A 20,769-nucleotide genomic window follows, 5' to 3' on the forward strand; every position below is an offset into this window, starting at 1 on the left:
TTATCTATAATGCTTTTGAGTGTATCTCTTTTTATAGCTTTTTTTAGTAGCTGATTTAGGTGTTATATTATACATACATAAATTGTCACAGTGTCCTATTCTCATTTTACCAGTTGAGTGAAGCATAGAAATTTATTTCCCTTTATGGCCCTTTGCTCTCTCCCACTAACAATACAATGTTCTCCAATATTTCCTCTACGTACTTTTAGAACCACATCAGATAGTGCTCCAATTTTTGTTTCTGTCATCAAACATAATTTAGGAAAATCGAGACGAGAAGGAGAATATATTATATTTTTTCTGTGCTCTTTCTTCCTGCTTTTCCAAGGTTCTTTTTTTCATTATTCCTTTCTGTTTAGAGAACTTACTTTATTCATTATTTTAGGTTAGCTCTACTGGCAACAAATTTCTTCAGTTTTTCTTCATCTGAAAGTGTCTTGATTTCCTCTTCATTTTTAAAGAAAATTCTCACTGGATATAGGATTTTGGGTTAACAATTCTTTTCTTTCAGTACTTGAAAAATATTGTGCCACTTCCTTCTGGCCACCATATTGTCATTCAGATTGGTTTCCCCCTATAGATAAGATATTTCTTTGTGGATGCTTTCAAGATTTTTTTTCTTTCTCTTTGATTTTCAGACTTTGACAGTACTGTGTCCTGGATGGATTTCTTTATGTTAATTCTATTTAGGGTTTGCTCAGCTTCCTTAATCTGTAGTTTTACATCTCTCAACAAATTTGAGAGTTTTCAGCCGTTATTTCTTCCAGGAATATTTTAGCCTTGCTCTCTTTCTCCTCTCATTCTGGGAATCCAGTGATATAGCATTAAATTTTAGGTTATAATCCCACAGACTCCAGAGGCTGTGTTGATCGTTTTCAGCCTATTTCATCTTTGTTGCTCAGACTGAGTAATTTCTGTTGTTCTATCTTCATGTTCACATATTCTTTGCTCCATTTCATCCATTTTGATGTTGAGCCTATCTATTACGTGTTTGGTTTTTGTACTTTTCACTTGTAAAACTTCCATTTTGCTTTTCTTTATATCTTCTGTTTCTTTGCTGAGAATTTCTACTTTTTCATTTGCTTCAGGCATTTTCATAACTGCTCCCTGAGGTATTTTATCACAGCTGCTTTAAAATCTTTATCAGATAACTCTAACATCTCTGTCATCTTGGTGTTAGCATCTATTGTCTTTTTTTTACTCAGTTTGAGATCTTTCTGGTTCTTGATACAATGATGAGTGATTTTTTTATTGACTCCTGGACATTTTTAGTATTGTTATGAGACTCTGGATCTTATTCAAACCTTCTGTTTTAGTTGGCTTCTTTTGACACTACTCCAGCAGAAGTGAGGTTGCCACCTTCTTACTGCAGGGGAGGGTAGAGCCCAGGTTCACCATTTGGCCTCCTTTGACACTCAAGGGTGATGGGGCTCTTCATTACTACTGCGTGGGGGTGAAAATTCTGGCTCCTCACTAGGCTGTACCTCCCTGGCTGGGAGAAGTAGGAGTTTGTCATTTACTGCTCCCCACTGACACCATCTGGGAGTGGCCTAGTTATTGCTGGGCAATAGCAAATATCCTGATTCTCCACTAGGCTTCTGAAACACTACTTGGGTGGTTGGGGCATTTCTTTACACCTGGTAAGGGTGGAGGTCTAGGCTTCCCACTCAGCCTTTGCTGGAATAGGTGGGAGTGGGGCCACAGGCTTTTCTGTAGTATTTAGCTGGAGGAGAGCAGTTATTGTCTAACAGTTTCCTGTCTTGTAAGTGGTCCCTTTCCTGATCCTTTGGCTAAAAGAGCAGGCTCTGTTGAGGCTTTTTTTTTTTGTTTGCACCATTGGCATTTCCAGGCTTCTATGATCTTCTACTCTAAGTCTGGAATGTAAAAGGTCGAAAGAAAAAAAAAAAACCTGGGGAACTCACCACCATGTCATTTCTTGGATCCTGAAGCCCAAGCTAGTCTGCCTTCTCCTCTCCACGCTTCAGAGTCTCCTTATGTCTATTTTGTGTATAATGTCAATGGCTTTCAGTTATACTTAGTGGGAGGAATAGGTAAATTGCACCTACTCTATCTTCCCGGAAGTCCACTGGTGTATCTTTAAGATTTATTTTGGAAGTTTTTCTTATATGGATAAAAGGAATAGAGACTCTCGCTTTCTTTAAGCCCTTGTTGCCTTGCAAAGGCCTTTTCAATGGTCATCCAATTAGAGCAGAGCTGTCCCTGCCTGTCTGACAGTCAGTTCCCAAAAGTAAACCTGAGGTGGGGATTTAGGTGAAAGGGATGTATTAGGAAGTAAATAACCAGTAGGGGAGTGAGGAAGTGGGACTGGGAAATGAAGGAAGCCAACAAGGGTGCATTATCCACAGAGTAACGTTGGCTTGAGCTCTCAGGGAGCAGTGGAGACGGTGCAGGAGTCCCCTCTGAGTTTTCCTAATCAGAGGCAAGGGGCAGGGGCAGCTTCACGGGAGTCCATGGTCATACAGGGCTCCACACTCGGAAGGGCCCCATACTTAGTTTAATGCTCTGCTCCCATCATTTTGAAATTCTTAATAATTTTTTAACAAGGGGCCCTACATTTTCATTTTGCACTGGGCCCTACAAATTATACAGTCAGGTGGTGGAATATTTATACCTACTTCCACTGCAGGGACGTAAATTCCTAGACATTCTGGGTTCTTCTTTAGCTCAGGGGTGCTGGATTGCACAGTATCTCCCCAAAATGCACGTCTACCAGAACCTCACCGTTTTATTTGAAGATAGGATCTTTGCAGATATAATCAGTTAAAATGAGATCATACTGGATAAGGGTGGGCCTTAATCCAATGACTGGTATCCTTATAAGACGTGAAAACAGATGCACACACACACGCACACACACAGGGGAGAATGTCATGTGAAGACAGAAGCAGAAGTAGGAGTGAACACCAAGGGTTACCAGCAGCCCACCAGAAGCTAGGACACGCGTGGAACAGTTTCTCCTGCAGAGCCTCCAAAAGGAACGAACCCTACTAACACTTTGATTTTGGACTTTCAAACTCCTTAACTGGGAGAGAATAAATTTCTGTTGTCTTAAGCCATCCAATTTATGACAGCCCTTAGAAACTAGTACACCAAGCAAGGTAAACTCCAGGTCCTGGCCATTGGGAGTGAAGGCACACCTGGACCATCCTGCAAAACACTGACAAAGGATCTGAGGGGCAGGGCAGAGCCTTGCTGGGGCCAGGCCCTCTGGCCTTGGCCTTTCATTTAACCAAACCAACCTCTCGTCTCTACAATGAGCATGTGGCCTAATGACCCAGCCAAGGAGGAGCCATTCAGACAATAGGGGGGTGGGGCCTCCAGTGAACCAGAGAGGCTGACCCCACTTAATTGCGTTTGCATTCAAATTTTACAAAACCAAGCAATCCCAACCAAACAAGGCCTGTCAGAGGGCCAAATTCAGCTTCTGTGCCTGGAAATTGCACTTCTGGCCCAGAAAATCTCCAGGAACTCAGCAGACTCACGCTGATCTTCGTGTTACAGCTGTTCTCTGGAGTGAAGATTCTTCTATCCCAAAGGCAAGCCAGCTTTATTCACAACTCTGTTGTTCAGTGTTCTCAGCTATTCATAAATATCTCCCCCAATGGCTCTAAGGGTTCTGAAATTCCTAGCTGACTTACTTCTTGGGTTAAGATATTAAAGTTATTTGCTTTATTGCAAATATCGTTAATGTCTCAGTCTACCAAAGCAATGGAAAATTAATTCGAATTATCAATACATTACCACATAATCTCTCTGAAGACCTTGCAGAGCCTTAAGCATGTAGGGCGCTAAGCAGGTACATTTTGATGAGAATCAGGAGAGCGTGAACCATAGGCCACTGCCAGGGAGTGCAGTCCAGGCTGAGTGACACTGAACAAGATGGCAGGCAGCAGGGGAAGGAGTGTGCTACGAGTTGGAGGGAAGGTTACATAGATAAATAGAAAGGAGACCTGGAAGATAAACAGCCTTGAATCAAAATATTGCACGTGGCTGGCACTGCCCTCAGAAATGACTCAGGGATCATGGCCACAAAGAATTTTTCTCCCAATTTTAAGCATTTTGCTTGACGCCAGAGCCTCAAAAATAATACAACCATAAATGTAAACATATATGTTTTCTTCTTATGTCATTTCACCCTCACAGCATCTCTGAAAGGAAGCTATTTACACAGTGTAGATGAGGAAAATTCAATTCATGAAGATTGAGTTTTCCAGGGAGCAAGGAGGAATGCCAACATCAACCCAGCTCCTTTCCAAAACCTTATGCAGGGGCTCCTGGCACATGGAGGTAAATCCTGCCAGTGGGAGATTGGACAAAAGTGATAAAGGGTAAATGGCAATCTAGGTCGGCTGCATAGACCTGTGACCAGTGTGTGACCACACAGTGCCACATGCTCAGAAGGGGGCCCCGCGCTTGGGGCTTAGTGTTCTGTGGTTGCCATCTTGAAACTCTTAATGATTTGATCTTTGAATTTGTGTTTTGTGACTGAAGTCCAGTGGAACAATGGAACACATGCCAGGGGCTTGGAGGCTCTGCTCACATGTAGTCCCACCTCCTGCTGCCTGCCAGCTACCTAGAGCTCAGTTGCCCATCCCCCATCCCCACCCAGCAGCCACTACTGCCCTCCACCCCTGCTGGGGGCTGGGCTTGGACTCAGAGAAGGTCGAGGTCAAGCACACTTGTCCATGCACTGAATTGTAGGTTGGGGTGCTGGGCATCTGGGAGGGTCTGCACTTGCCCCATGAAAATTCCCATGCGTGAAGTACATTAAAAAGGGAATTAAAAAACACCTTATCAGGTCGAGAGAATATAGAGACCACAAAAGAAAAGAAAAAGCCCTTTCCTCCTAGTAAACAAAGGGGTCCACATTTTCATCTTGCACTGGGCCCCACACATGATGTAGCCAGTCTTGACAGCAATGTCCCAACATAATTGTGTATATAGGCCACTTGCACAGGCATGGAGCCCCTGGGCAACTTGCTGGCACACTTAACACAAGCTCCAGCACACTCAGACGTATCTGTAATACTAAAAGCAGCGTCCCAGGGACACCCAGTCTGTCCACACCACTCTCAGCACCCTCCAGTCTTTGACCCGCTCTGCAGCTCAGAACTATGCAACCCAGCTATGGACTCTCTTACGTAGAGCCTCAGCTCAGCCTTCCCTGTGAAGGAGCTGTAACGCATACTCTTAGATCTGTGATATTCTATATACGAATAAATTATGTTAATTTTGTTCACTGCTAAACTCCTTCAGTAGACCCACTGGGAGGAACATAACAAGTAGTCCTGAGCGCATCTCTTAACCCTGGCCTTCTATGGAAACGTGGAGGAGATGCCCAAGTTGTTACCTTCTGCTGGCTTTTGACCCTTGACTTCCACAGATCAAGGCTGCAGCGTCACCCCCATATGCCTGAGGATGTGCAAGCCTTTTCAGATTAAACACTATTGCTGTCCAAAGTGGGGCTTTGTTTTGCTCCAAGTCTACCATGATCTCTCCTGTGGTCTCTCCACTGACTTGTGTTGCTCTGGGGATATTCAGCGCTGCTCTTGGTGCTGCTTCCAGCAACAGCTGACCGGTAGGACAAGCTCCTCCTGGGCCTGCTCCCAGACAGCTGGCAGGAACAGAGGCGATGCACTCGAGCCTGGGCACAGAAGGGAAGCAGGTGAGCCGGGCAGGGGCAGCTGGGGTAAGGGGGTTCTGCTGCCCCGTGACCGGCAGACCTTGGGGCACTGAGAGCAGCAGAATGCACCCAAAGGACAGCCATAGGCTTCCTTATGCCCGTCCATTTGCAGTCCATGGAGGGGCATAGAGAATATGCTTGTGACTGTGTTCGCAGAAAAAATTAAAGCACAGATGAAGAGCCTGCCTCTGTGGGGACCCCGAAGTGACCGGAGGCTGCACCCACAGCCAAGCTCACTATGGCTACAGTCCTCCAGGTCCCTAGCAAATGAGCTCCGACAACTTAAGATACTTGCTTAACCCACTTCCTCAAAAGTCACAATAAAACAAATGCTCCAATGGGACTGATGCACGTGGGTATGAGGGATTTTACTGGGGTGATGGAAATCTTCTAAAACTGAATTGTGGTAATGGTTGCACAACTCTGTACCTTTGCTAAAAGGCATTGAATTGTACACTTAAATAGGTGACTTTTATGATACATAAATTATACCTCGATAAAGCTCTTTAAAGAAAAAAAGAGAAACATATACTTTATCATTCCCTTGAGAATTCCTGTCCATTCAGATCCCAGCTCCAGATTGCATTTATGTTTTTGTTTTTAAATCAGTTTTATGGAGGTATAATTTGCATGTAAATAAATGTATAGCTTGATGAGTTTTGACAAGTGTATATATCTGTGTAATCGCTGTCACAATCATGATATAGCACATTTCTGTTCTCCCAAAAAGTTCCCGCTAACTGACTCACTGCAGTCAATTCAGCCCCAGCCCCAGGCCAACACTGATCTGTTTTTTGTCACTGTAGATTAGTTTCGACTCTGCTAGAATTTCATATACATATACTCTTTCGTGCCTGGCTTCTTTTGCTCACTGTAATGTTTTTGAGAATCATCCTTTGCTCCTCTTTAAAAACCAAACAAAATAAACTTGTGTTGGTGGTTTCTTTAAAGTGAGACAGCATCTCTTTGATGTCTCTTTGATAAGAACAAGTCTTCTGAACTAAGAAACAACTTTCCTTCATTAGCCTAAGGCTCCTAGCTGATAATATTTTTCTTAGTACTGAGTTTGGAAGAAGAAATTTCACTTCTAATTTAGAATGAATTTTTGTATTATCTCTGTTCAATTTTTTAAAAAGTGAAAGAGAAAAAGGGTCAGGTTGGAGGGAAAGAAACACACTAAGACAAAAGTATTTTAAACTAAAACACCTCCCTAAAGATGTCACACATTTAAAGCTTTCAAGCTAGGTGAGTAATTCCTCAGGAAAGGCAGAATGTTTCATGTTATGGCATGTAGTAGACACTTAAGTCATTGTTGAAAGATTGAATGAATTTGAAAAAATTTATAGTACTCACAGGAACAGACAATGTCTCTCCAAACTCGCCTAAATTGCTGAACGAAGCAGTCCGTGTGAGATCTGCCTTTCATCGTGGGCAAGTTTTGCTCACAAGATAGCAAGCGGTCACTTTGAAGTTGCAGAGTGACTTTTAAAAATAGCCAAACCAAATGGAACAAAATGTGGGTGTTGGCTGACGTAGAAGGAGTATGCTGTGTCGAAAGTGAGGCCTCGAGATGTTATTGAAGCCAAAGGGTTGACCTCAAATGGTTTAAGCCACTTGGGGAAGGAGATGAAACCATGAGAAGGAGCAGAAGTGGGGTCCAGGCAGAGCACACAGACCCCCATCTCTGCCTCCCACCAGAGAAAAAAATCGTTCCATTGATACTTTCCAAAGAGGTTAGGTGTTTCTCTGCGCTGTACCCTAACAACACACCCCATCTTCAGAAGTTTCCAAGAATGTGCTCCCGGAAATCTGTTTCTATAACTAGCCCATATACTGGCATCTGAAGCCTCTGCTTGGGCTTCCCTCTCCCTGCCATTCTAACTAATTTTATCAATTTTTTTAAGTGTTTCAACTTAGAAGAGCACCTGGGAATCTAAACTGGCTGATTTATTTGCTTTCTTTGTTCCCTGCTGTTCCCAGCTTCCATTAGGGATCATCTTCCTTGGACAATCTAACCATTGTCTTTGATTCACTTTGGGTCACCCAGATCCCACAGCCTCCTTATCCCTTTTCCCATGACCTCTTGGACCAACCCACCTCCCTGGCTCATCCCATATCATCTCCAGGCCCAATCCCTGGTGGCAGCAAGGGCAGAAATGTTTTCCACCTACATGAGTTTACACAGGCACTTTCTACCCAAAGAGCCTTTACCCAATCCAGGACCTGCTCCTGTTCTTCCCCGGGTATTGTGGATTGAATTGTGTCCTACCTAAAGAAGATTTGCTGAAGTCTTAACCCCCAGTACTTCAGGATGTGACTTTATTAGGAATGAGGATCATTGTAGATGTTAGCAGTTAAGATGAGGTCATGCTGGAGTCGGCTTCTAAACCAATGTGACTGGTATTCTTGTAAGAAGACAGCGTGTGAAGACACAGACACACAGAGAGAATGCCACGTTACGATGAAGGCAGAGATTGGAGCTATGCAGCTGCAAGCCAGGGGACATCAAAGATTGCCAGCAACCCACGAGAAGCTAGGAAGAGGCAAGGAAGGATGACTCCCCTGTAGGCTTCAGGGGTGCATGGCCCTGCCCACACCTTGATTTTGGACTTCTAGCTTCTAGAACCATGAGACAATAAATTTCTGTTTTTTTAAGCATCCCAGTTTGTGGTACTTTGTTAGGGAAGCCCTAAGAAACTAATACAATGAGTAACTCTCATTTGCACCTGACCTTCACTGTAATAGGGAAAAAACAAATCTGACTCCAATTGGATCTGTTTCTTTTACTTTAATCTTTATTCTATTGCTTTTGCTACAAGTTAAGAATGTTGACTATGGCCTGAAATATACAGGAGAACCCATCCTCAAGGCTGTAAACTTTAAAGGTATAACACTTTTCCATCCTTACAGAGATAAAAAGTTGAAGGACAGAGAGTAACATTTGTCTTGTTGGAGGTTTACAGGAACATTGTGACCTGACCTATGTGGACAGCTACAAGAAGGAAGGATTCTGATGCCAAGAAGTTTGCAATAACCAACCACACCCTCTCCCGTTTTAGTATAAAAGAAGCCTGAACTCTAACTCAGGTAAGATGGTTCTTTGGGACACGAGTCCACCATCTTCTCTGTCTGTTGGCTTTCCAAGTAAAGTCACTATTCCTTGGCCCAACAACTCATTTCTCAATTTATTGGCCTGTGGTGAGGTGAGCAGTATGAGCTTGGACTCGGTAACACACCTCCTCCAGGAAGCCAGTCAGGGTTAGGAGCCACTCCTCTGAAATTGTATTTTATCCTCTGTTTAACCCCCTGGTAAAATAAGGTTTCTTAAATTATATATATATATATATATATTATATATATATATATATATATATATAATATATATATATATAATATATATATATACACACATATATATATTTTTTTTAAATATAGATTTTTTTTTTTTCTTTTTTCACTTTCCTGGTAATTCCTTCCAAGTAAATGATCAGCCCTGATATGGTCAAATGTATGATAGAATAGGGGAAAAAATACTAGCAAGGTTCTTCCCGACTTTTAGATTCTAAAGCCTGGGTCCTTAGGGGAATGTGGAGGACTGAAGCATAGACATCATGTTTGGGAGGAGTGAGGTTTGAGGAATGGTTTGAAAATATTCCTCCTGGTGTGGAGGGAGGAGGATGAAGAGGGGAGGAGAGGAGAGCAGAGGGTTGGAGCATTTCAGGGAGAGAGGCTGCAACTGACTTCCCTAGAAGGGTCCTGGGTAATGTTTGTCCGGGGTCGGGGAGGGGGAAGCAGCTCAAACCACTTTATAAGCATTTAATCTCCACAAATTCCTAGGAGGTGTTATTATTTATAAATGAGAGAACAAGGTCTAGACAGATGAGTGACTTGCACGAAGAGAAACCCCAGGTAAGTAGGTGTGGTAGCCTCCAGGGTGGCCTCCACTGAGCCCAGCTTCCTGGTATTCATGCCCTTGCATGGTTCCCGTATTAAATCAGGATTAGTCTGTGGGACCAAGACAATATGGCAGAAATGATGGTGTTTCACTTCCAAGGCTAGGTCATAAAAGAGGGAAACATGAGAGCAAGAGTTTGAAGGCTGGTTTTGGAGACACTTTCCCAAGGACAGAGGGATGACTTGAGGTGTCACAGGAGTCCTTGCCTCCCTGGGGAGTGGTACCTGGTCTGAAAAGATTGTGAAAAATTCAGTCCAAGAGGTAGAAAGCAAGTTCATATCTGGTCGGGGAATCAGGAAAGGCCTGTGGGGCTTTGAAGGATAAGCAGGATTTTTTTATCAGCAGAGTTGATAGTAAGAAAAGAATTCCAAGTGGAGAAATTAGCATGAGCAATGGGCAGATATGGGAAAGGGTGAGGCATGCTTGCTGAGCAACACACACAGTCGTATACGGAGGGGGAAGAGGGGGGAGAATGCTATCAAATCATAGCAATGTCGACTGGAAAGAAAATGCACAATCTAAAAGTTGAGAATTATGTTTTATTAGGAGGACAAAACTGAGAACTTAAGCCTGGAAGACAGCCTCTCAGATAGCTCTGAGGGGCAGCTCCAAAGAGGTAAGGGAGGAGCCAAGATATATAGGAGTTTTGCAGCAAAAACTAGGTAGTCAGAACATCCAAAGATTACTGTTAATTAAAGAAAACCAGGGACTTCCCTGGTGGCACAGTGGTTAAGAATCCACCTGCCAATGCAGGAAACATGGGTTCGAGCCCTGGTCCGGGAAGATCCCACACACTGTGGAGCAACTAAGCCCGAGCACCACAACTACTGAGCCTGTGCTCTAGAGCCCGCGAGCCACAACTACTGAGCCCACATGCCACAACTATGGAAGCCCACATGCCTAGAGCCCGTGCTCTGCAACAAGAGGAGCCACCACAATGAGAAACATGTGCACTGCAATGAAGAGTAGCCCCGCTCGCTGCAACTAGAGAAAGCCCATGCGCAGCAATGAAGACCCAATGCAGCCAAAAATAAATAAATTAAATAAATTAATTAAAAAAAAGAAAACCAGACATCTCAAATTAATGAATGTAGCACTTTTCTATGTATGGGTAGATGCAAGAGTCTGGGCTCATTGAAATCGTTCCTTTTATATGCATCTTAGCTATCTAGGGCTAGTATCCTGGCTTTTCTCCATCCTCAGGGTGCACAGTGGGGGGCGGCTGCAGTGGCTGATGGCTTGACGGATGCAGCATCCTTTGTTTACTGATATGGCAGGGGACATTCTTTGTCCACAGAATGAAAGAGATTTGACAGGTCATTTAACCCAATTCCTACAGTTTCGGTTTGTCTTCATGGGGTAAAGGGCTGTGAATGACAGTCTGTGGAATGCAGCCATTGTTCTGTGGACAGTGAGAAGACAAGGTGTGTTGGACAGCTGGGGGTAGGCTTCATTCTGAGTTAAAGAATTGGTTTCCTGTTCAATAGAAAAAGAAGTGCCATGTGCTCTAGAACTCTATTTTCCTTCCCAATTGGACTGTGTGCTGTTTGATTCCTAAACCCACGTGAAAATTTCAGCCTTTGCAAAAACTGATGCTGCTCCACAGAAGGGACTCACCTTCCTTACTAGCCAGTTGGATTCTAACCATTCTTCAGGCCCAGTTTAAATGTTATACACCATTTTTTCCAATTTTTTTACTAGCTTCCAGGCAGAGGATTATACTCTAATGGGATTGTCACTGCCTGCACCTATGCAAGTTTAGCCATGTGTGACTGTTTCTGATGATTTGATTGTCTCTTTGATTGAGTTATTTGCATTGGTAACACCAGGCAAGATTGAATTTAAACTTGAATTCAGTTCCCTAAGCACCGTTTAATACAACTCTGAAAGATCATATGTGATGCAGAACTGAAACTAAAAATAGTGTAGCATTCAAAAGACTCCCTGAGGGTGAGACTTCTGGTTTTAAAATGTGGCATAAAGAGGGCAGTTTCCCTCTTCTCTGAGAAATCACCCAAAAGCAAGAAGGAGAATAAGAAACAGGAACAAAACGCTAGCTTGAAAGAAATAAAGAGACATCTGTAACCCTGAACCAAAATAGATGAAGTGCAGTGAAGGTCAAGTAGGCGCGTGGGAAGATAATGAGAGAGGATAGCCACTGTTGGAAATGTCACTCAAACGCAGGAAAGCCTGGTTCCTCAAAGTAAGTGACACACCCTAAGGGACAAAACCAATGGCCTCTTTTTGGAATAATGGGAACAGTACAGGTTTGTGGCTGGAGATTCTGTAGAGTGGTTAAATCTAAAGTCTTGACAAATAAGAAATGTGGAACTGGATGAGGAAGGACACAGATGGGCCACGTTTGCATTCTGATAGTGACACAGAAGGGTGTGAGCAGTCTTATCTGACTGAGGAGAGATAAAGGAAATAAGAACTCTCACACTCAACCGCGTTTACCCTGGGAAATGGCACCAGCCCTTCTGCAATTTAAACCTCCAGGCAGACTCCATCTCTTTATAAAAGAGTATTAATTTTTGTTAAGCCACAGAATATAAACAAAGATAGCACATGAAGATAAAGATGAAAGTAACAGTGGGGAAGTGGCCAGTGAAAAACAATTACCAAAAAGGCTGTTGCCACAGAACAGATGAAAAGTTGACTAAACATAGTTCCAGGAATTTTAGAAAAAAATGAGTGAAGTATTTGCTTATGAAAAAAGAAGAGCACATGGGCTTCCCTGGTGGCGCAGTGGTTAAGAATCCACCTGCCAATGCAGGGGACATGGGTTTGAGCCCTGGTCCGGGAAGACCCCACATGCCGCGGAGCAACTAAGCCCGTGTGCCGCAACTACTGAGCCTGTGCTCTAGAGCCCGTGAACCACAACTACTGAGCCCACGTGCCACAACTACTGAAGCCCGCATGCCTAGAGCCCATGCTCCACAACAGAAGCCATCACAATGAGAAGCCCACACACCACAACAAAGAGTAGCCCCCGCTTGACGCAACTAGAGAAAGCCCATGCGCAGCAACGAAGACCCAACGCAGCCAAAAGAAAAAAGGAAGAGCACAAAGCAATATTGAAGAGTCCAGGAAAGACAAGGTAAGGCACAGAGGAAGACGGAATATGAGTCAGCAGAGCATAGGCAAGCAGAGGAATAAAAAGCAAAACCACTACAGAAAGGAAGACTCAAACAGATGCGGCACACAAGAGAAGAGGGCTTAGCTGGAAAATACAATAAGGTAAAAGGAAGAGAGAATTGAGAAAAGCGAGCTAGTGAAATTAAAATAACCAAATAATTTTAAGTGATTCAGAGATATTGCCAGTATGATGGAGTAGTTTGTATCAGATCACCCTTCCCCACAAGAACAACAGCAGATTACACACAGAAGAGGGAATTAGGAAATTGAAAAATAAGTCAGTTGAAATTCTGAAAGGAAAAACAAAGAATAGGAGAAATAAGTGTAAGACACATACAGGACATAGTAAAAAAAAAAAAAAAAGAAGTCTGACATACATGGAATTCAAGTCCCAGAAAGAGAGAAGAGAGAGGATGTGGCTGCAGAGAATCTGGTTATTAATTTTCCAAAAGTGATGAAAGGTATCAAGTCATAGATACAAGAATCCAAGTAGGATAAGTACAAAGAAAACCACACCTAGGTACATCATTAAAAGGCTAAAGGCCCCACATTCTGTCTATGGAATGTGTATATCTCTAAATAAATCCACTTCTTACCTTAAAAACGAAAAACCAAAAACCGAAAAAAAAAAAAAAGGCTGAAGGCCAAAGATAAAAAAAAAAAAAAAAAAATAGAAAGAAAGCATAAAAACACCAAAATATAGATCCTGTAGACATTAAGGAGATAATGAAAAGATATTAAAAATAACTTTATGCCAATAAACTTAGACATTTAGATGAAAAGGGACAATTCCTTGAAAAACAGACTTTCCAAGATTGCCTCAGAAAGAATGGAAAATATAGGGGGCGCCTTCAAGTTGGTGGAGGAATAAGATGTGGAGATCACCTTCCTCCCCACAAATACATCAAAACTACATCTACATGTGGAACAACTCCTACAGAACACTTACTGAACGCTGGCAGAAGACCTCAGACTTTCCAAAAGGCAAGAAACTCCCCATGTACCTGGGTAGGGCAAAGGAAAAAAGGAGAAACAGAGACAAAAGAATAGGGATGGGACCTGTACCTCTGGGAGGGAGCTGTGAAGGAGGAAAAGTTTCCACACACTAGGAAAGCTCTTCACTGGTGGAGGCGGGGCGTGACAGTGTGGGGGGAAGCTTCAGAGCCACGGAGGAGAGCACAGCAACAGGGGTGCAGAGGGCAAAGTGGAGAGATTCCCACACAGAGGATCGGTGCCGACCAGCACTCACCAGCCCGAGAGGCTTGTCTGCTCACCTGCTGGGGTGGCTGGGGGCTGGGAGCTGAGGCTTCGGCTTCATAGGTCAGACCCCAGGGAGAGGACTGGGGTTGGATGTGTGAACATAGCCTGAAGGGGGCTAGTGCACGACAGCAAGCCGGGTGGGAGACCGGGAAAAAGTCTGGAACTGACAAAGAGGCAAGAGACCATTGAGAGGGGATTCAGAGCACCTCCTAAACAAGCTCCAGAGACAGGCACAAGCCACGGCTCTGTGCAGAACCCAGAGATGGGCATGAGACGCTAAGGCTGCTGCTGCAGCCACCAAGAAGCCTGTGTGCAAGCACAAGTCACTATCCACACCTCCCCGCACAGGAGCCTGGGCAGCCCACCACTGCCAGGGTCCCGTGATCCAGGGACAACTTCCCCGGGTGAACACATGGCATGCCTCAGGCTGTTGCAACATCACGCTGGCCTCTGCTGCCACAGGCTCGCCCCGCATTCCGTACCCCTCCCTCCCCCCGGCCTGAGTGAGCCAGAGCCCCCTAATAAGCCGCTCCTTTAACCCCGTCTTGTCTGGGCGGGGAACAGACACCCTCAGGTGACCTACATGCAGAGGCAGGGCCAAATCCAAAGCTGAACCCCAGGAACTGTGCGAACAAAGAAGAGAAAGGAAAATTTCTCCCAGCAGCCTCAGGAGCAGTGGATTAAGTCTCCATAATAACTTGATGCACCCTGCATCTGTGGAACGTATGAATAGACAATGAATCATCCCAAAATTGAGGCGGTGGACTTTGGGAGCAACTGTAGACTTGGAGTTTCCTTTCTGCATCAAAGTTGTTTCTGGTTTTATGTTTATCCTAGTTTAGTATTTAGGGCTTATTATCATTGGTAGATTTGTTTATTGATTTGGTTGCTCTCTTCCTTTTTTTATTTATATATATATATTTTTTTCTCTTTTTTCTCCTTTTGTGAGTGTGTATGTGTATGCTTTGTGTGATTTTGTATGTATAGCTTTGCTTTTGCCATTTGTCTTAGGGTTCTGACTGTCTGTTTTTTGTTTTGTTTTGTTTTTTAGTATAGTTTTTAACGCTTGTTATCATTGGTGGATTTGTTTTTTGGTTTGGTTGCTCTCTTCTTTCTTTCTCTCTTTCTTTTTTCTTTATTACTTTTTTATTTTCAATAATTTTTTTCTATTTTAAAAACTTTATTTTATTTACTTATTTATTTTCTTTCTTTCGTTCTCTTTTTACTCCCTTGTCTTCTGAGCTTTGTGGCTGACAGGGTCTTGGTGCTGTGGCTGGGTGTGAGGCCTGAGCCTCTGAGGTAGGAGAGCCGAGTTCAGGACATTGGTCCACCAGACACCTCCCAGCCCCATGTAATATCAAATGACGAAAGCTCTCCCAGAGATCTCCATCTCAACGCTAAGACCCAGCTACACTCAACGACCAGCAAGCTACAGTGGTGGACACCCTATGCCAAACAACTAGCAAGACAGGAACACAAACCCACCCATTAGCAGAGAGGCTGCCTAAAATCATAATAAGTTCACAGACACCCCAAAACACACCACCGGATGCAGTCCTGCCCACCAGAAAGACAAGATCCAGCCTCATCCACCAGAACACAGGCACCAGTCCCCTCCACCAAGAACCCTACACAACCCACTGGACCAACCTTACCCACTGGGAGCAGACACCAAAAACAACAGGAACTACGAACCTACAGCCTGCGAAACAGAGATCCCAAACACAATAAGTTAAGCAAAATGAGAAGACAGAGAAATACACAGCAGATGAAGGAGCAAGGTAAAAACCCACCAGACCAAACAAATGAAGAGGAAATAGGCAGTCTACCTGAAAAAGAATTCAGAGTAATGATAGTAAAGATGATCCAAAGTCTTGGAAATAGAATGGAGAAAATAAAACAAACGTTTAACAAGGACCTAGAAGAGCTAAAGAGCAAACAAACAATGATGAATGACACAATAAATGAAATTAAAAATTCTCTAGAAGGAATCAGTAGCAGAATAACTGAGGCAGAAAGACGGATAAGTGACCTGGAAGGTAAAATAGTGGAGATAACTACTGCAGAGCAGAATAAAAAAAAAAGAATGAAAAGAATTGAGGACAATCTTAGAGACCTCTGGGGCAACATTAAACGCACCAACATTCGAATTATAGGGGTCCCAGAAGAAGAGGAAAAAAAAAAGGGACTGAGAAAATATTTGAAGAGATTATAGTTCAAAACTTACCTAATATGGGTAAGGAAATAGTCAATCAAATCCAGGAAGCGCAGAGAGTCCCATACAGGATAAATCCAAGGAGAAACATGCCAAGACACACATTAATTAAACTATAAAAAATTAAATACAAAGAAAAAATATTAAAAGCAGCAAGGGAAAAACAGCAAATAACATACAAGGGAATCCCCATAAGGTTAACAGCTAATCTTTCAGCAGAAACTGCAAGCCAGAAGGGAGTGGCAGGACATATTTAAAGTGATGAAAGGGAAAAACCTACTACCAAGATTACTCTACCCAGCAAGGATCTCATTCAGATTCAATGGAAAAATTAAAACCTTTACAGACAAGCAAAAGCTAAGAGAATTCAGCACCACCAAACCAGCTTTACAACAAATGCTAAAGGAACTTCTCTAGGCAGGAAACACAAGAGAAGGAAAAGACTTACAATAACAAACCCAAAACAGTTAAGAAAATGGTAATAGGAACATACAATCGATAACTACCTTAAATGTAAATGGACTAAATGCTCCAACCAAAAGACATAGACTGGCTGAATGGATACAAAAGCAAGACCCATACATATGCTGTCTACAAGAGACCCACTTCAGACCTAGGGACACATAGAGACTGAAAGTGAGGGGATGAAAAAAGATATTCCATGCAAATGGAAATCAAAAGAAAGCTGGAGTAGCAATCCTCCTATCAGACAAAATAGACTTTAAAATAAAGACTATTACAAGAGACAAAGAAGGACACTACATAATGATCAAGGGATCAATTCAAGAAGAAGATATAGCAATTGTAAATATTTATGCACCCAACATAGGAGCACCTCAATATATAAGGCAAATGCTAACAGCCGTAAAAGGGGAAATCGAGAGTAACACAATCATAGTAGGGGGCTTTAACACCCCACTTTCACCAATGGACAGATCATCCAAAATGAAAATAAATAAGGGAACACAAGCTTTAAATGACACATTGAACATGATGGACTTAATTGCTATTTATAGGACATTCCATCCAAAAACAACAGAATACACTTTCTTCTCAAGTGCTCATGGAACATTCTCCAGGCTAGATCATATCTTGGGTCACAAATCGAACCTTGGTAAATTTAAGAAAATTGAAATCGTATCAAGTATCTTTTCTGACAACAACACTATGAGACTAGAGATCAATTACAGGAAAAGATCTGTAAAAAATACAAACACATGGAGGCTAAACAATACACTACTAAGTAACCAAGAGGTCACTGAAGAAATCAAAGAGTAAATCAAAAAATACCTAGAAACAAATAACAATGAAAACACGACGACACAAAACCTATGGGATGCAACAAAAGCAGTTCTAAGAGGGAAGTTTATAGCAATACAATGCTACCTCAAGAAACAAGAGACATCTCAAATAAACAGCCTAACCTTACACCTAGAGCAAATAGAGAAAGAAGAACCAAGAAACCTCAAAGTTAGCAGAAGGAAAGAAAACATTAAGATCAGATCAGAAATAAATGAAAAAGAAATGAAACAATAGCAAAGATCAGTAAAACTAAAAGGTGGTTCTTTGAGAGGATAGACAAAATTGATAAACCATTAGCCAGACTCATCAAGAAAAAAAGGGAGAAGACTCAAATCAATAGAATTAGAAATGAAAAAAGAGAAGTAACAACTGACACTGCAGAAATACAAAGGATCATGAGAGATTACTACAAACAACTATATGCCAATAAAATGGACAACCTGGAAGAAATGGATAAATTTGTAGACACGCACAACCTTTCGAGACTGAACCAGGAAGATATAGAAATATAAACAGACCAATCACAAGCACTGAAATTGAGACTGTAATTAAAAATCTTCCAACAAACGAAAGCCAAGAACCAGATGGCTTCACAGGCGAATTCTATCAAACATTTATAGAAGAGCTAACACCTATCCTTCTCAAACTCTTCCAAAATACAGCAGAGAGAGGAACACGCCGAAATTCAACCTATGAGGCCACCATCACCCCGACACCAAAAGCAGACAAAGATGTCGCAAAAAAAGAAAACTACAGGCCAATATCATTGATGAACATAGATACAAAAATCCTCAACAAAATACTAGCAAACACATTAAAAGGTTCATACACCATGATCAAGTGGGGTTTATCCCAGGAATGCAAGGATTCTTCAATATATGCAAATCAATCAACGTGATAAACCGTATTAACAAATTGAAGGAGAAAAACCATATGATCACCTTGAGAAAAAGCTTTCAAAAAAATTCAACCCCATTTATGATAAAAACCCTCCAGAAAGTAGGCATAGAGGGAACTTACCTCAACATAATAAAGGCCATATATGACAAACCCACAGCCAACATAGTTCTCAATGGTGAAAAACTGAAACCATTTCCACTAAGATCAGGAACAAGACAAGGTTGCCCACTTTCACCAGTATTATTCAACATAGTTTTGGAAGTTTTGGCCACAGCATTCAGAGACAAAAAAGAAATAAAAGGAATCCAAATCGGAAAAGAAGAAGTAAAACTGTCACTGTTTGCAGATGACATGATACTATACGTAGAGTATCCTAATATGCTACCAGAAAACTACTAGAACTAATCAATGAATCTAAAAATAACAGGATACAGGTAAAATAACAGGATACAAAATTAATGCACAGAAACTTCTTGTATTCCTATACACTAATGATGAAAAATCTGAAGTAGAAATTAAGGAAACACTCCCATTTACCACTGCAAGAAAAAAAAAAAAAACACCTAGGAATAAATCTACCTAAGGAGACAAAAGACCTGTATGCAGAAAACTATAAGACACTGATGAAAGAAATCAAGGGTGATAGAAACAGATGGAGAGATATACCATGTTCTCGGATTGGAAGCATCAACATTGTGAAAATGACTCTATTACCCAAAGCAATCTACAGATTCAATGCAATCCCTGTCAAACTACCAATGGCATTTTTCACAGAACTGGAACAAAAAATTTCACAATTTGAATGGAAACACAAAAGACCCCGAGTAGCCAAAGCAATCTTGAAAAAGAAAAACGGAGCTGGAGGAATCAGGCTCCCTGACTTCAGACTATACTACAAAGCTACAGTAATCAAGACAGTATGGTACTGGCACAAAAACAGAAATATAGGTCAATGGAACAGGATAGAAAGTCCAGAGATAAACCCATGCACCTATGGTCACCATATCTTTGATAACGGAGGCAAGAATATACAATGGAGGAAAGACAGTCTCCTCAATAAGTAGTGCTGGGAAAACTGGACAGCTAGATGGAAAAGAATGAAATCAGAACACTCCTTAACACCATACACAAAAATAAACTCAAAATGGATTAAAGACCTAAATGTAAGACCAGACACTATAAAACTCTTAGAGGAAAGTATAGGAAGAACACTCTTTGACATAAAACACAGCAAGATCTTTTTTGACCCACCTCCTAGAGTAATGGAAATAAAAACAAAAATAAACAAATGGGACCTAATGAAACTTAAAAGCTTTTGCACAGCAAAAGAAACCATAAATAAGATGAAAAGACAACCCTCAGAATGGGAGAAACTATTTGCAAATGAAGCAACTGACAAAGGATTAATCTCCAAAATATACAAGCAGCTCATGCAGCTCAATATCAGAAATACAAACAACCCAATCCAAAAATGGGCAGAAAACCTAAACAGACATTTCTCCAAAGAAGATATACAGATTGCTTAGCACAACAAACACATGAAAGGATGCTCAACATCACTAATCATTAGAGAAATGCAAATCAAAACTACAATGAGGTATCACCTCACACCAGTCAGAATGGCCATCATCAAAAAATCTACAAACAAATGCTGGAGAGGGTGTGGAGAAAGGGGAATGCTCTTGCACTGTTGGTGGGAATGTAAATTGATACAGCTACTATGGAGAACATTATGGAAGTTCCTCAAAAAACTAAAAATAGAACTACCATATGACCCAGCAATCCCACTACTGGGCCTATACCCTGAGAAAACCATAATTCAAAAAGAGTCATGTACCACAATGTTCACTGCAGCTGTATATACAATAGCCAGGACATGGAAGCAACCTAAGTGTCCACTGATAGATGAATGGATAAAGAAGATGTGGCACATATATACAATGGAATATTACTCAGCCATAAAAAAGAAATGAAACTGAGTTATTTGTGGTGAGGTGGATGGACCTAGAGACTCATACAGAGTGAAGTAAGTCAGAAAGAGAAAAACAAATACCGTATGCTAACACATATATATGGAATCTAAAAAAAAAAAGGTTCTGAAGAACCTAGGAGCAGGACAGGAATAAAGATGCAGAGACATAGAGAATGGACTTGAGGATATGGGGAGGGGGAAGGGTAAGCTGGGATGAAGTGAGAGAGTGGCATGGACATATATACACTACCAAATGTAAAATAGATAGCTAGTGGGAAGAAACCTCATCGCACAAGGACATCAGCTCGGTGCTTTGTGTCCAC

The 20,769-nt window shown here is 42.0% G+C and overlaps 1 long non-coding RNA gene across 5 annotated transcripts in view; it reads left to right on the forward strand.

Moving 5' to 3' along the window:
- The window catches only part of LOC309644048, a 51,190-nt gene that overhangs the window by 22,719 nt on the left and 7,702 nt on the right, over positions 1–20,769 (forward strand). For 2 of the 5 annotated variants that reach the window (XR_014254206.1, XR_014254207.1), the window contains exon 1: positions 5,713–8,791. This is a non-coding gene — a long non-coding RNA (uncharacterized lncRNA). Of the gene's footprint in view, positions 1–5,404; positions 5,687–5,712; positions 8,792–20,769 lie in introns of those variants that run through there. The other 3 variants (XR_014254204.1, XR_014254203.1, XR_014254205.1) reach the window with 3 other exon arrangements.

This window comes from Balaenoptera physalus, assembly GCF_965194825.1.
Source record: "Balaenoptera physalus genome assembly, chromosome: 15".
In the NCBI taxonomy this organism is placed as follows: Eukaryota; Metazoa; Chordata; class Mammalia; order Artiodactyla; family Balaenopteridae; genus Balaenoptera; species Balaenoptera physalus.